Here is a 15924-nt window from a genome sequence, read left to right on the forward strand (position 1 = left end):
CCTGCAGACCCAGCCCAGGTCACCGCCGGGCCAGCGCTGCGTGTAAGACGGGGAAAGACACAGGGGAAGGTAATGCGATGGCATGTTTTATTCATCCCAACAGAGGCAAAATACTACCCTCTCGCCTTGTAACCAATGTGAGAAATTAGCAGTGTGGTCTTTTACGTTCTTTGTGTCTTCTTCCACGGAGCCTTTGGAATCCGGCGTGTCTTTTGCCCTCGCAGCGCACCTCAGCCCAGCGTGGCCACGTCTCCGGGGCCGGGGGCCGCGTTGGGTAGCAGAGGCCCAAGCCCGCTCCGCTGTCAGCCCGCTGGTTCTCAACCTGGGGACACAGGGCCATGTCCGAGATGTCTGTGGTCACACTGGGGGTGCTCCTGGCATCTGTTGGGTGGGGGCCAGAGAGGCTGCTCAGCCCCCCACAGCGCCCTGGGCGCCCGCAGAGAAGGATCCCGAATGGCTGCAGTGGGGCGGTGGGGGGGAGACCCCGCGTTAATTATTTGGAAAAGAAATTGAGTCCAGCCCCTGCTCGTGCTGGACCCCAGAGTAAAGCCCCTGGGGTACAAACCAGGCGACCCCGGTGTCTATGAGTCACCCCCTCTCTCCCTCCCACTCCGTGTGTTTATTTTTAAGTAAGCTCTAGGTGGGGCTCAAGCTCACGAGGTCAAGCGCCGCGCACTCCCCCGCCAGCCAGATGTCCCTCAGCGTGTGTATCTAAATGTGTGTGGCCTCCCAGGGGTCTCACCTGGGGCAACCCTGCCCCCAGGGGACGCTGGGCCACGTCTGGGACGTCTGTGGTGGTCCACTGGGGAGCTCCTGGCACCGAGGGGGTGGGCCGGGGGTGCTGCTCCACCCCCACAGCACCCACGTGGACGATGCCGAGGGCAGAGAGCCTGACTCAGCCCTAAACCCTACCCCAGTTTGATGGACCAAGAGGAGAGCATCTGTGCCCCAGCCTCCCTGCCCAAACCAGTGGACTTCCTGTGGCCATAGTCCGGGACGCGGTGCGGCTGGAGGACTGTGGGCAGAGGGGGCCTGGAACCTTCTGGGAGGTGGGGAGTCCAGAGAAGGGTGCTCAGCCAGCCCTCTGGGCGGAGGTACGTGCCGGGCAGGAAGCCTCAGGTCAGAGGCGGAAGTCGGCCTCCCTCTGTGGGCCATGGACTCCGGGTTAACAGAGGTCAGAGGAAACTGCCACAGGGTTTCCCAGAAAGCGGGGTCCAAGGTGGGGTGGGGTGAGGAAGGGGAAGGGGTGCCTTCAAAACGAAAGCAGCAGGGGCCCTCCAGGCCCCGCCCCTCCCGGGCTTGGAGCTGGCCAGGTGTGTGGGCCTGGGGCCGCCCCCGGCCAGGTGGGTGGAGGACCCGCTGGGCTGCCGTCCCCATGGCAACGTGGGGCTGGCTCCGGAGGAGGAGGGAGGAGGAGGACGGAGGGCCGGAGGGAGAGGCCTGGGCCCCACCGCAGCCTGAGCAGCCTGAACCGGGGCCGAGGCTCCGTCTCGGGTTTCTTCCCCGGGCTTCCCAGGGGACAGAGGGAGGCCCGAAGAGCAGCCCTTGGAGAACCGGGGGCCTCGGGTGAGGGAGGGACTGCGCCCACGGCCCTGCCCCCTCCCCTGGGACGCCCACCCCGTGGCTGCAGGACCCACAGCACTCTCCCCCTGGCTCAGCAGCCTCAAGGGAGGCCATGCCCCCTGGGAGCCCCCCTTCCTTCCCCGCCCCACCAGCAGAGGGGGTCCTCCCAGGCCTACAGAGCAGATCCTCCCCAGAGCAGCCCTGAATCCCTCTCTCTCTACCCCGGCCACACCCCGTATGGTGGGCCGCACAGGTCTCTGACCCCGGAGACGCTAGGCTACTTGCCCAGGGTGACATGGGGCCCACCCAGAGGGTCCCACCTCCCCCAGGACAAACGCCGGCCATCCTGCCGTCGCCAAAGCCACGCTTTCTCCTGACTCGGTCGCTGTCTTTTCAATCCACTGATGCCCCGCTACGGGGTCCGCAGCCTGGCCATAGAGCTGAACAGAACTCACAGCGCCCGTAAGGCTAAAGGCAAAGCGAGGCAGAACCCCATGGACTGGGTGTTCTTGCCGAGAACCGCCTGTGAAGGAGGGTCTCCAAGGGCCCTCGGGCAGGGGGCACCCCCAGCAGGGGAACCCGCGGAGGCCAAGGCTTGGCAGTGGGGCCACAGAACATGGGCCCTGGAGAAGATCCACTGGCCTGGGGAGGGGGGATGGGGCTCAAAATACTTAACAGCCATCCAGTGGAGCAGTGACCACCCCCCTGGACACGGGAAGGGACCTGGGTTCAGAAGGGAGTCAGGGGACCCCGCTATGCCTGGTGTTGACCCTTTCTGGTGGTGCAGTGGGAAATAAAGGGGTCTGGTCGTTGGCCACCGGGTGGAACCGAAGCCTGTTAGCACTCAACCCCCCGCTGGCCTTGGGCGCAGGACTGGGTGGTGGCCACGCTGGGAGCCAGGTCAGTTGGGTGTCTGGCTAAGAAACTAGTAGTTTGTGCCAGGGACAGCTGCCGACCGCGAGCTAGGCAGTAACCTCAGACAAACAGGTTTAGGAAGCTGAGTTAATAAGGAGCAGGACGCACAGATTGCCCCGCACGGGGGTCTAGCCCCGACTGTGGCTGTCCTCTTGGGGGCCACACCAGCGATGCGGGGGTGCACGTCCAGGCATCAATGAGGGGCCTCAGGGAAGCAGACCTTGGAGTGCAAAGAACGTCACAGAGCTGGGTCCTAAAGGGCAGGGCGAGGCCGTGGCCTGGAGACCCCCACACGGCCTGCCCGGGGTCCAGCCCTTAGATCTGTCTCTTCCACAGAGACCCTGGCTGGGTGGAGGTAAAGCCTGGACCCTGAGAAGCTGTCCTGGGTGCCCCCTGCCCCCCAAAGAACCAAGCCCACCTGGCTCGGCTGTCCACTCCCTGCACATGTCCGGTTCTGCTCGCCTCTGAGCCTTTTCACACTCTGTTCCCTCTGCACCTGCCTAGCTCCTACTCACTGATGGGTGGGCAGCTGCTCAGAATTCATCTTCTCAGGGAGGCCACCCCTGCTTCCCTCACCCCTGTAACCCTCTGTGTGGCTGCAGTCACCCCCTCCGCTCACGGACAAGCTCATGCAGGGGTCACTCGCCACCCCCCTGCCCTGACCCTCATCTCCTTTCTTCCAGTGACAGGATTTTTTCACAGGGACCCAGGTTTCTTTCTTTCTTTTTTTTTTTAAGATTTTTATTTATTTATTTGAGAGAGAGAATGAGAGAGAGCACATGAGAGGGGGGAGGGTCAGAGGGAGAAGCAGACTCCCTGCCGAGCAGGGAGCCCGATGCGGGACTCGATCCCGGGACTCCAGGATCATGACCTGAGCCGAAGGCAGTCGCCCAACCAACTGAGCCACCCAGGCGCCCCGGGACCCAGGTTTCTAAACACAGTCACATCACCACCCCCATGTCTGTTGGGCCCTGGGACCCAGGGTGCAGGCGCAGGGGCTGCCCAGGGGTCATGGGGTGGGGAGGAGAGGGGAGGAAGGGGAGGGGCGCAGGGGAAGTGCAAATCTCTCACTCTCACTCTCGCCTCCCTCCCTGTTCTGGAAGCTTCTCTGTCATCACCCCTCTCCAGCCCCAACTCCTGCTCAAACTTCAGGCTCAGGACAAACATCCCCCCTCCCCCCCCCACTCAGGGCAGCCTGCTCCCCACCCCCTCCCCAACAAGGGCCACCAGACCTTCCAGTGAACCTTCAGCATCGCTGCTTGTTGGATTTTCCCACTCCCATCTTCTTGGCCTCGGACCTGGCGGTGGGCTCTTCAACACGACATGTAAGCACAAGCAGCAAAGGAAAACACAGGTGCGCTTGGACTGCTCAAATCGGGTGCATGAAAGGACCCCATCAAGAGACAACCCAGAGAGTGGGAGACAGCTCTAGGGTCCAGAGTATAAAGAATACTTACAGCTCAGCAACCAAAAGACAAGCGCCCCAATTAAAAAGCAGGCAGGGGGTTGGAATGGGCATCTCCCCACTGGGCCCATGAGCAGACATTGGACTTGGTTCCCCATGGATGACACCTGGATTTGGGCTGGCTTTCTGGCTGATCCGCAGGGGGATGGGGTCCCAGCACCAGGACCTGGGAGGTGCGTTGGCAAGGCCGAGGCCGGGGGTCTTGGGGTTGGGGGTCAGGAGGGTTGCTTGAAAGAACCCCTAGGTTTGCTGTCTCCTGTCTTCACCCCACATTAAAGAGTAGGAAGTGGCTCCCTGTGTGACTCCTCCTTCCCCTCCCTGCCTCTCCCCTCCCTTCCCTGCCCACAGCAGCCCAGTGGTCCTCCCCTTTAAAGGGAAGGGACTGCGTTCCAGACCTGTGTTCCCAGCCCTCCTGGCCCCCTGCGCTGTGTCAGCCAGCATCTGAGGGCTGCCCCTGAGTGTGTGGGAGCCCCTGGGGGCCTCTGGGGGAGTCCCGGGTTCACCATTGGGCCAACCTAGGGGGTGGGGAAGGGGTTCCCGGAGCCCAGCAGAGACCTAGAGAGCCTGGGTGCCAGAGCCCCTCCGCGGGCTGCCCCTCCTCTCTCTGCACGTTATGGTGCTTGTTACCCCACAAAACACAGGGTCCCCAAACATCACTTACTGGGGTGGAGACACACTAGTCAACACGTTGTGGTCACCGTAACACCTGCCCCCATTCACAGCAGTGTGATTCACCAGAGCCCAGGCTGGAAACAGGCCAGATGCCCATCAGCTGAAGAGCAGATACACACAGTGTGTCCCCCACGCACGGGAGCGTCCCTTGGCCACGAGCACAGGCCCCCCCCCACACTGTCCCGGGGACGGACCCCGAGCCCACGACGCTCAGGGGGGGACCCAGACACGGAAGGCCACGCGGGGTGTGAGTCCACGTGGGTGACACGTCCAGAACGGGCTCATCCGCGGACGGGAAGGGGGCTCAGGGGGCGGGGGCGGGGGAGAAGGTGGGGAGTGACCGTTGATGGGGGCGGGGACGCTCAGGGAGGGACCCGGACACGGAAGGCCACGCGGGGTGTGAGTCCACGTGGGTGACACGTCCGGAACAGGCTCATCTGCGGACGGGAAGGGGGCTCGTGGGGGCCAGGGTCTGCAGGAGGGGAAGGGATAGGGCTTCTTTCTGGGGTAATGGAACTTTCCAGAATTAGAGAGTGGTAGTGTTTGCACAGCTCCGTGAACGTACTAACAACTAGTGAATTATACACTTGAAGTGGGTGAATTAATATCTCAATAAAGCTGTTATTAAAAAAACAAGCCACCCTGTCCCATTGGCACACACATTGTCTATCTTGCCCGCGCCATGTTATTGACATATGCCTCAGGTGACTCCCCGGTCCTGTCTGGCGAGTCCTCTACCAGGCCCTGATCCTGTGCTGCGGAGACGGGCACGGGGCCCGGTTGCTGCCCTGGCGTGGCTCTCAGGCTCAGAAGGCAGTGGACCCCCATTCTGCACGAGGGCAGCAGGGCCCCCCAAGGAGGGGGGGCGCATGGGGCTAAGCAACAAGGCCACGCCCATTTCACAGATGAAAACACCGAGTCCCGGAGCTGGGCAGGTGTGCCGGAAAGCCAGCAGAGCAGCTGGGCTTCCAGCCTGGTTCTGCCAGACAGATGCTACGGCAGGTGGCCTCAGGGACACTGTCGTCTCCCCCTCGCACCCCCCCACAACATACACACATCCAGGCCCAGACTCGGACCACATGGAGCCTCCTTCCTAGTGGTTTCTGGGCCAAAGGGTCCCTTGCAGGGGGAAGTCAACTGACCCGACATCCTGTTCTGCCTTGCACCTTGCCCCACCCGCTCCCACTGGGGATGCAGTGGGACCGTCCTTGATGTTGGCTGGTGGAGTGACAGCCCCACTTTCAAGGGGGTGGGTTTGGGGAAAGGAGCCCAGAGGGAGGAGGTGCCCTGCCCCGCCCACAGTCACTTAGCGAACTTGACCTTGACCCCTTGACCTTGACTCTGAAAGAGACAAGAATCCCCAGGCCAGGAGGAAGGTCAGGAGGCAGCCCCCCCACCCCACCCCCCGGGATGGGACTGCGGTGGCCGAGGCGGCTGACCCTGTGGCTGGCGGAGCCTCCTGTGCGCTCTCCATCCCTCGCTCTGCCTCTCTCTTTTCTTCTCCTGCCCGAAAGTGAAACCGGTGGCAACAAAGTGAAACCAAAGCTCCTGCTGCCGGCCCAGCCCAGGGAGGGCCGGGGGACAGGGGCGGCTGCCGGGCGGCCCACGTGGCAGGCGCAGGACGGAGGGAGGAGTCGCTCCTTCAACTGCGGTGATTTTAAAAAAAGAAAGAACTCGGACCAGAAATGCAGGAGTGTTCTCCCGTCCCCCCCCCACCCCCGCGGTCTGGTCTCCTCTGCTCTCTGTCTCTGGCCGGGCTGGGGGCACAGGGCCAGGACTGGCCTGGTCCTTTTGGGGTCCCGCAGGTGAAGCCGACCCCCGGGGACCATCTCTGAGGCTTCCCTCGTTATCCAGCTTCAGGCCCATTGCCCAGATGGAAAGCTGAGGCCCTGAGTGGAGACCGGCTGCCTAGGGCGGCCGGGGCAGTGGGCAGCGGGATGGCTCAAGTCCTGGGTTGTCCTGAGCCATGGGGCAAGTTTTCCTTCCCTGCAGAGCACAGAGAGGGAGCAGCAAGGGGCATGCTTGGCAGCAGGCAGGATTGAAGTTAGACCCAGGCCAGACTTTCTCCCCATCGGCACTGTGGCCATCTGGGGCCTGATCCTTCTCGGGGAGGGGGGGGCCTGTCCTGAGCACATGGAGTGGGGGGTTCAGCAGCATCCCCAGCCCCAACCGCTCGATGCCAGGAGTACCCCCTAGTGTCACAACCACTGATGTCCCCAGACATCACTCTTTGTAAGGGGGGGCCCGGGGGGGGGGAGGAATCAGCCTCTCTCTTGTGACCCACGGCCCTCAGCAAATTCTTACAACGTGGGGCCAGGCCAGGGAGAGACTGGCAGAGACAGAGCTCTGAGCCAGGCCCCAAAGGCAGGCAGGCTGGCCCCCGGCCTTGCAGCCCTCTGTCCAGGTTCTGAGAGGCCCTGGGGTCCTCGTCCAGCCTGGGAGTGCAGGGGCGTCCAGGAGACCAGGGCGCAGGCGGGGAGAGAGGCCAGAGGGAGGCGTCCTCCGGGAGTGGCGAGCTGCAAGGCCCATTGCACAGATAGGAATACTGAGCGGCGGGGTGCAGTAAGGGACCGCAAGCCGTGCCAGAAAAAAACCCTCTTCCTCCACCTTGTGGGCCAAGTCTAAACAGCCTACAGGGGTGGGGGGGGTGCTGCCCTAGCCCCCAAGGCACCCGGAGGCTGGGCTTCTCCCCAGCCACTGTGGATCCGGAGGCTGCAGGACTCCTGTGATACTCGGGGGCTGTCCTACGAGAGGCTTCCGGGCGCTCCGAGTGGCAATGATTTGCCAGGCAGGTATGCTCCTTCATACCTGCGCACCTGGTTTGGCCACCCTGGGCGTGCTGGTTAAATGTGAGCTCTGCCCGGGAGCGGGTTCGGGTGGAGCCCGGGGAGCTGGGAGGAGCCCGAGTGGGAGTAGGCTTCACCTGCAGGGGGGCAGCGCGGAGGGGCTCCTGGCGGCCCCCAGCCTTCCTCGTGCCCGCACACAATCCCGGGTTTCTTGGGCACCCATGGCCTGCAATGTAGCGGCCCACAAATTCAGCACTGTGGCCCCAGTGGGACTCAGAGTCTGGGGGGGACGGGGGGCAGTGCCCCTTCTTGTTTACTAATGTCCTTACTTGCCAGATCAAAAAGGCTGGCCTCTGCAGAGTTGGACCCTGATATTCTTTGCTTTCCTTCTTTTTAGTCTTTAAAAAACAAACAAACAAAAAACCAGATCAGAACTCTTTATATATATATATTTTTAAATATTTATTTGAGAGAGAGAATGAGATAGAGAGCATGAGAGGGGGGAGGGTCAGAGGGAGAAGCAAACTCCCCGCCGAGCAGGGAGCCCGATGCGGGACTCGATCCCGGGACTCCAGGATCATGACCTGAGCCGAAGGCAGTCGCTCAACCAACTGAGCCACCCAGGCTCCCAGAACTCTTGATATTTTTATTGTGTAAGATACACATAAGTCACCACCGTAACCATCTCTAAGCGCACAGCTCAGCGGCATGAAGCACCCTCACACGGTCCTGCAGCCACCCCCACCCTCCGTCTCCAGAAAGTTCCATCTCCCCACACGGAGACTCTGTCCCTGTGAAGCACAGACTCCCCACCCCCTGCCCCAGCCCCAGCTCCCACCCTCTCCTCTCTGTCTCTGTGGACGGGACCCCTCTGGGGACCTCCTGGGAGTGGGGTCCTGCGGGATGTGTCCTTCTGGGTCTGGCTCCTCTCACTGAGCCCAGTGTCCTCGGGGTCCCTGCACGTCGTGGCAGGTGTCAGGGTCCCTTCCTTTCTAAGGCTGGAGTGTGTTCTCACGCGTGGATGGACTGCACCGTGTGTATCCTTCATCCATGGATGGACACCTTTAGGTTGCTTGCACCTTTTGGCAACTACGAACATGGTATGCAAACACCAACATAATTTTAGGAATTAAACTTCGCTCTGGATTCTCTGACTTAGGCCTCAGCAGCCCTGTTGGCGATTTGGAGCTGGACCTGATGAGTCTGATGGAAGGGCTCTCCACAAGGCTTCCAGGAAATTCTCCTGAGGTTGTGCGCATCTGCCAGCCCGGAGCTAGAGCGCCCCGTGCAGTGTGCCGGATGGCAGGCAGAGGCTCAGCTGCGACCAAGAGCTGGTCTGACATCCCCCTCTCAGGTACTTGTCCACTCAGTGCTCAGGCTTTATCAGGTGGCCAAATATTCTAAATATCACCCCTGCGTATTTCATTACCCAAAACTCCTGCCACAGGACATTTGCATCATCTCCTGTGTCTTGCTTTTATAAACAACGCTCAGTTGAACATCCTTGCAGCTACGTCTTGAAGCGCAACCCAAAATATTTCCTTTAGATACATCTTTATTTTTTATTTATTTATTTTTAAGATTTTATTTATTTGAGAGAGAGAATGAGAGAGAGAGGAGGGTCAGAGGGAGGAGCAGACTCCCCGCCGAGCAGGGAGCCCGATGCGGGACTCGATGCCGGGACTCCAGGATCATGACCTGAGCCAAAGGCAGTCGCTTAACCAACTGAGCCACCCAGGCGCCCTAGATACATTTTTAAAATGTGGACTCTCTGGGCCAATCTGATGGACGTTTTCCATCAGGTGACTTTTGCCGGGTATCTCTAAATTAAGGTATAGGCTACGGGCACCGGGGTGGCTCAGTCGGTGAAGCATCTGCTTTCGGCTCAAGTCATGGTCCCAGGGTCGTGGGATCGAGTCCTGCGTCGGGCTCCTTGCTCAGCGGGGAGCCTGCTTCTCCATCTCCTTCTGCCTACCACTCCCCCTGCTTGTGCTCTCTCTCTGAGATAAATAAATAAAATCTTTTTAAAAATTTAGATATAGGCTACATACAGTAAAATGCACAGATATTAAGTATATAGTTTGATGGGTCTGACAAATGTATACACCCATGTAGCCTTGAGTTTTGCTGTCTTTGGCTGTTAGCTTCATTTTAGAAAAGTTTTATTTTTTATTTTTTTTTTAAAGATATTACTCATTTATTTGAGACAGAGAGAGAAAGGAAGCACGAGCATGGGGAGTGGGAGAGGGAGAAGCAGGCTTCTGCTGAGCAGGGAGCCCGAGGCGGGGCTCGATTCCAGGACCCTGGTGGGATCATGACCTGAGCCGAAGGCAGACGCTTCACCGACTGAGCCACCCAGGCGTCCCTCTTAGGAAACTTTTAGAATTTTATAGAAAAACCTGCGAAGATTCTAGAGAGACTTCCCATACACCTTTCACCCGGCTTCCCCCAAAGCCAACATCATACACCCCCGCCTTTATTTTCACAGCTGGGAACCAACATCCATAAACCCCCATCAGTAAAACTCTGTTGTGGATTTGGACTACGCCCGTTTTTCCACTAAGGCCCTTTTTCTGTTTCTTGACCCCATCCAGGACCCCGCCTTGCAGTTAGCCAACTGACTTTTCCCCCCTTTTAAAAAATAATTGTAGTAAATTATACATTGCGTAACAGTTACCATTTTAACCCTTTCTAGGTGTGCCGTTCAGAGGCCTCGAATACTCACCCTGGGGAGCGGCCACACTCACCACCCGTCTCCAGAACTTTCTCATCTTCCCAGACTGGACCTCGGTCCCCATGCAGCCAGCTGGCCTTTGAGAGCATGCACAGAATCTTTACGGCCCCTCCAGGAAACCTGGTGTTCATTCGGGTGTTTTTTCGTGGTCTACCTCGAATCCAGACGTAGCTCTGTTCAGCCAGACGTGGCTCCCGAACGGTTGATAAGCTCGCCTTCAGCACCTCGGCATCTTCACTCGAGTCAAGGTAAAAACGACAGATGATGGATAGATAGCCAGGTAGATAGGTAGATGTGTTTATATGTGGACAAGTGCGTGCACACATCCGTGCGCACACACACAAACGTCATGTTCCAGTCCTAACCTCCAGCACCTTAGAACGTGACCTTCTTTGGAGATACGGTTATTGAAGTTGATATAATTAGTTAACATGAGGTCATGCTGGAGGAGGGTGGGCCCCTAATCCAATATGACTGCTGTCTTTTTTTTTTTTTTAAGATTTTATTTATTTGACAGACAGAGACACAGTGAGAGAGGGAACACAAGCAGTGGGAGTGGGAGAGGGAGAAACAGGCCTCCCGTGGAGCAGGGAGCCCGATGCGGGGCTCGATCCCGGGACCCTGGGATCATGACCTGAGCCGAAGGCAGACGCCCAACGACTGAGCCACCAGGCACCCCATGACTGCTGTCTTTATAAGAAGGGGACATCTGGACATGGAGAGACAGACCCACACAGAGGGAGGGCGCTGGGAAGCGATCCTGGGACCAGGCCATGGGTCTGTGAGGTTCCTGGAAGCTAGGAGAGAGGCCAGGACCTGGGGTCTTGGGAGGGAGCGTGGCCCCGCCAATACCTCGACACCTCGACTAGGGACTTCAGGCCCCAGAACTGATAGACTGTCTTTCAGCTGGTCTGTGCTACCCAGTCTGGGGAGCCTACGACAGCAACCCTAGGAAAGCAGCTGATATATTTTATAGGGTCCATTACAAGAGGAGGGTAGGAGGGTCAGAGATCTTGGAAGAATGTCATACTGCCAGTTCTAAAGATAGAAGAAAGAGATCAGGGCGCCTGGGTGGCTCAGATGGTTAAGCGTCTGCCTTCGGCTCAGGTCATGATCTCAGGGTCCTGGGATCGAGTCCCGCATCGGGCTCCCTGCTCAGTGCAGAGCCTGCTTCTCCCTCTCCCTCTGCCACTCCCTCTGCTTGTGCTCTTCTGTCAATCTCTCTATCAAATAAATTAAAAAAAAAAAAGAAGAAGAAGAAGAAAGAGATCAGGAGCCTTTTAAAAAAATAATTGTGTATATATTATTTATATAACACTGAGATCAAGAGTAAAAAGAAATGTATGCACACACATACACACAGGCAGGTCCGGGAACGGGCCGTGTGTACCCCGGTCTGTTTGCTGATCAGCATACCCTCGCCACATTCTTCCTCACTCCCGGGCACCGTCCAGCTCCTGACTTTGCTGGAATTTGGGGTACCCTCTGCCTGTCTCCTTCTATGGTTTGATCTAACAAGCGAATGAAGACCTGCTTTGGTGTGACTCGTCCCTAGTGATTGCATGAGGGTTCCTGATGCTCGCCATTTTTCTTGTCTGCAAGCTTAAAGACAAATGTTTGTTCTTTAAGCAGGTGTTTAGTGGGCGCCGCTCTGCAGGACCGTATCCTGAGCCCCGAGGATTAGGCAGTGAGCGGCCAGGACCGTTTGCTGGAAACTGCTGGCCGTGACCCAATCGTCTTCTAGGTTCCCACAGGCCTCCTTCTCTGCCCCCTTTGCTGGACTCCAGCATTGGGGTGCCCGGGGATGCCCTCTCTGTCCACGCTCCCTTGGGGGATGCCATGCAGCCGTCGAGTTGGGGAAGACCAACCCCTCCACCCCCAGTGCCAAGCCCACCCTCTCTCCGACACTCCTGATTCATCTGTCCACTGCCTCTCGACATCTAATGGACACATCTCCATTGTGAAGAAAAAAATGGAGTCATGGCTCACGCCTCACGCTCGCTGTCTTCCCAAACCAATGTGTTGTGGCCCCCAGAAGCCCTTTGGGTTCTTTGCTTCCCATCCCCCCGACATCTGACGCAGCATCCAATCTTCTCGACTTGACATTCAAAGTAGATCCATTCTTCATTCTGCTACCGCTGTCTCTGTCTGTGCTCCCCGGATGCGCACCCCAGGTCCCCAGCGGGCCGCTCACGCCCTGCCGGGTGTTCTCACTCAGCCATGGGTGTGACAGAGGGAGCATAAAGGTGGGCAGTCATCTGCTTAAAGTAATGCTAACATCTTCCCCTCACGCTGTTTTGGGGGCACCTTTCCATTTTTTAATTCTAATTTTTTGGGAGAAAAAAATTTGATCTTATTCCTAAACAACCACACTTATATACTAATGGGACGTGCCATCCACTGGGACATTGGAACCAGATAGAACATGGCCACCCTCATATCCTCCTTCAGGTCGACTTATTTTTCTTTTTACTTTTTTTTTTTTTTTTAAGATTTTATTTATTTATTTGAGAGAGAGAATGAGAGACAGCACGAGAGGGAAGCGGGTCAGAGGGAGAAGCAGACCCCCCGCCGAGCAGGGATCCCGATGCGGGACTCGATCCCGGGACTCCAGGATCATGACCTGAGCCGAAGGCAGTCGCTTAACCAACTGAGCCACCCAGGCGCCCCTCTTTTTACTTTTTTATTGTGATAAAATATATATGGCAGAAAATTGACCATTTCAACCATTTTCACCTGTATAAGTCAATGGCATGAAGCACACTCACACTGTCCTGCAGCCCACCCCCACCCTCCATCTCCAGAACTTTCCATCTTCCTAAACACGGACTCCCCACCCCTTGGCCCAGCCCTGGCTCCCACCTTCTCCTCTCTGTCTCTGTGGACGGGACCCCTCTGGGGACCTCCTGGGAGTGGGGTCCTGCGGGATGTGTCCTTCTGGGTCTGGCTTCTCTCACTGAGCCCAGTGTCCTCAGGGTCCCTCCACGTCATGGCAGGTGTCAGATGTCCTTCCTTTTTCAGGCCAAGTAATATTCCAGCATATGAATGAGCCGCATCTTGTTTATCCATTCCTTTGTTGATGGACATTTGGGTCGTGTCTACATTTCAGCTGTTGTGAAAAATGCTGCTGTGAATATGGGTGTTGCTTTGCTTTTTAAAAATTTATGTCATCCACGTACCAAAACATTCACTCTTTAAAGTGTATGATTCAGTGGTTTTCAGTGTACTCAAAAGTTGTACAACCATCACCACAATCTAATCTTGGAACATTTTTATCACTTCTAAAGGAAACGTGTCCCCATTAGCAATCACCCCACCACACATACCCCCGAGAGCCCCCTTCCCGTCCGTGGATGAGCCTGCTCTGGACGTGTCACCCACGTGGCCTCACACGCTGCGTGGCCTTCTGTGTCTGGGTCCCCCCCCGAGTGTCGTGGGCTCGGGGTCCGTCCCCAGGGCAGCACGTGTGGGTGCCTCGCTCCTGTTTGGGGCTGATATCCAGTGCGTGGACGGATGCGTTGTGTGCATTCATCTATCAGGTGATGGACATTTGGACTGTTTTTAGTTTGGGGCTGTTATGAATAATGGTGCTATGGATGTGCACCTCCATGTTTCGATGTGGACCAGATGTCATTTGTCTTGGGTGCACACACCTTGCCAGGTGAGATGGTCACTCTGTTTAACTTTGGGAAGAAGTGCCGGCCTATCCCCCATGGCAGTGGCATCATCGTGCTTTCCCACTAGTGGGACAGGAGGGCTCCAGTCTCTCCCCATCCTCACCAACACTTGCTATTGTCTGCCTTTTTAATGCAGCCCATACCAGTGGGGGTGAGGTGGTGTCTCATCGTGGTTTTGATTTGCATTTCCCTAATGACTAATGATGTTGCGCAACTTTTTTTAAAGGTATCTTTTTTTTTTTTTTGGTATATCTTTTTTGGAGAGATGTCCATTAAAATCCTTTGCCCATTTCAAACAATTGGTTATTTTGTTTTTATTGCTAGCTTTAAAATTTCTTTACGTATTCCGAGAGCAGACCTTTATAGCTATGATTTGCAAATATTCTCTCTCCCTCCGTGGGTTTTTCTTTCACTTTCTCGCTGGTATTCTCTGAAGCACAAAAGCTAAGAAATGTGACTTTATTTTAAATTTCATTATAAATAATATATGCATCGGGGTGCCTGGCCAGCTCAGTCAGGAGAGCATGTGACTCTTGATCTCGGGATCGTGAGTTCAAGCCCCATGTTGGCCGTAGAGATGACTTAAAAAAAAAACTCATGATGCAAAATTCAAAAGATCAAAGACAGTGAACAGAAGGTCTCTGACCCTGCTCCCCACCCCCTCTGTTTCTCCATCCCAGAAGCAACCCCTGCTTATGGTGACAAGAATTATCTGCTCAAAATATATAAATTTGCAGCCTCGCCAACATAACTCGAATTCAGGTCCATCCATTCACTCGCTGTGTCTTTGGTAAGTTATATGCCTTCTCTGGGTCTCTGCACCATCATCCTGTCCATCAGGGATGATAATCCCTGCTACACAGAGGGACTAAATTTGCATTCAAAGGTGGAATTCAGAAATCCAGAGCTGATGTTACTACTTACCCCGGAACAAATTTGTTCTGAGGCAAGTGCCAAATATTTGTTGATTTTCATGTTGTTTTATTGCTAAGATGGAGCTGGTCTTGACATACTCTGAAAACCCTTTTGCCAAGCAACTTATGGGGGTCTGCCAATGAAGTAAAAAATGCATTGAGTGTGTGTGTGAACTTTTCTTCTTTGAAATGTGGGTTTCATTGCTGCCCTGGCCAGGAACAGGATCGGGGGTATGGCCCAAACAGTAGTAATAACATCAATATAATAACATCTAGCATGTATGGAGGACTTCTCTCCTACCCTACTGTGCTGTTTTATGTAGGGCGCCTAGGTGGCTCGGTTGGTTAAGTGTCTGCCTTTGGCTTGGGTCATGATCTGAGGGTCCTGGGATTGAGCCCCACGTTGGGCTCTCTGCTCAGTGGGGAGCCTCCTTCTCCCTCTCTCTCTCTTTCTCTCACTATCTCTGCCTCTCTCTCTCAAATAAATAAATAAAATATTTTTTTAAAAAAGAATGTTATATGTACCTATTGTCTCCCTTGTTAGTACCCTAGGAAGTTTCTATCATTATATTCTGCAATGGACTCTTGAGGATCAGAGAAGTTAAGTAATCTGCCCAAGGTCACACGGTAACTCAATCTTTTATAACCTTATTAGCTTTTATTTTTTATTTTATTTTTTTAAAAGATTTTTATTTATTTATTTGAGAGAGAGAGAGAGAGAGAATGAGAGAGAGAGAGAGCAGGAGGGGGGAGGGTCAGAGGGAGAAGCAGACTCCCCGCTGAGCAGGGAGCCCGACGTGGGACTCGATCCCGGGACTCCAGGACTCGAGCTGAAGGCAGTCGCCCAACCAACTGAGCCACCCAGGTGCCCTAACCTTATTAGCTTTTAAAATAGTATCTACTTGGGTATTTGGGCGGGTAGCGAGTGAGGAATGGGGGTCAGGACAAAGCTTTGCCTCCCTCACTATTTTCATATCAGGGACAGGAGTGAGCATGGGAGGTAGGGGTCTGCCATCCTGGCATATCCTGAAGGACCCACCCCCAGCCCTTCTGGCAGGATCCAGAGCCAGGTGAATGCTGCCTTTGACATCCTTGCTCATGGTCCCTCTCTGGGCCTCAGTTTGCTCCTATAGAAAATGGCCTGCTTCTTTTCAGGGCGTGTTGAGGATTAGATTCAATGCCAATCTTCTATATGCAT

The 15924-nt window shown here is 55.9% G+C and overlaps 2 long non-coding RNA genes across 2 annotated transcripts; one reads left to right on the top strand and one right to left on the bottom strand.

Annotated features, from left to right (window-relative positions):
• Positions 1 to 78: 78 nt before the first annotated feature.
• Positions 79 to 6018, bottom strand: LOC123834236 (uncharacterized). Its single transcript, XR_010405925.1, has 3 exons — positions 4605 to 6018; positions 3711 to 3789; positions 79 to 457 (listed from the first exon to the last, which is right to left on the bottom strand). It is a non-coding gene; the product is annotated as an uncharacterized LOC123834236 (long non-coding RNA).
• A 57-nt stretch (positions 6019 to 6075) lies between these two features.
• On the top strand, positions 6076 to 14095 carry LOC135361815 (uncharacterized). Its single transcript, XR_010405923.1, has 3 exons — positions 6076 to 8755; positions 10097 to 10383; positions 11768 to 14095. It is a non-coding gene; the product is annotated as an uncharacterized LOC135361815 (long non-coding RNA).
• The last annotated feature ends 1829 nt before the right edge of the window (positions 14096 to 15924 follow it).

Source organism: Mirounga angustirostris, unplaced genomic scaffold (assembly GCF_029215605.1).
Source record: "Mirounga angustirostris isolate CCGP_5_RB_7025 unplaced genomic scaffold, mMirAng1.0.hap1 SCAF_1, whole genome shotgun sequence".
NCBI lineage: Eukaryota > Metazoa > Chordata > Mammalia > Carnivora > Phocidae > Mirounga > Mirounga angustirostris.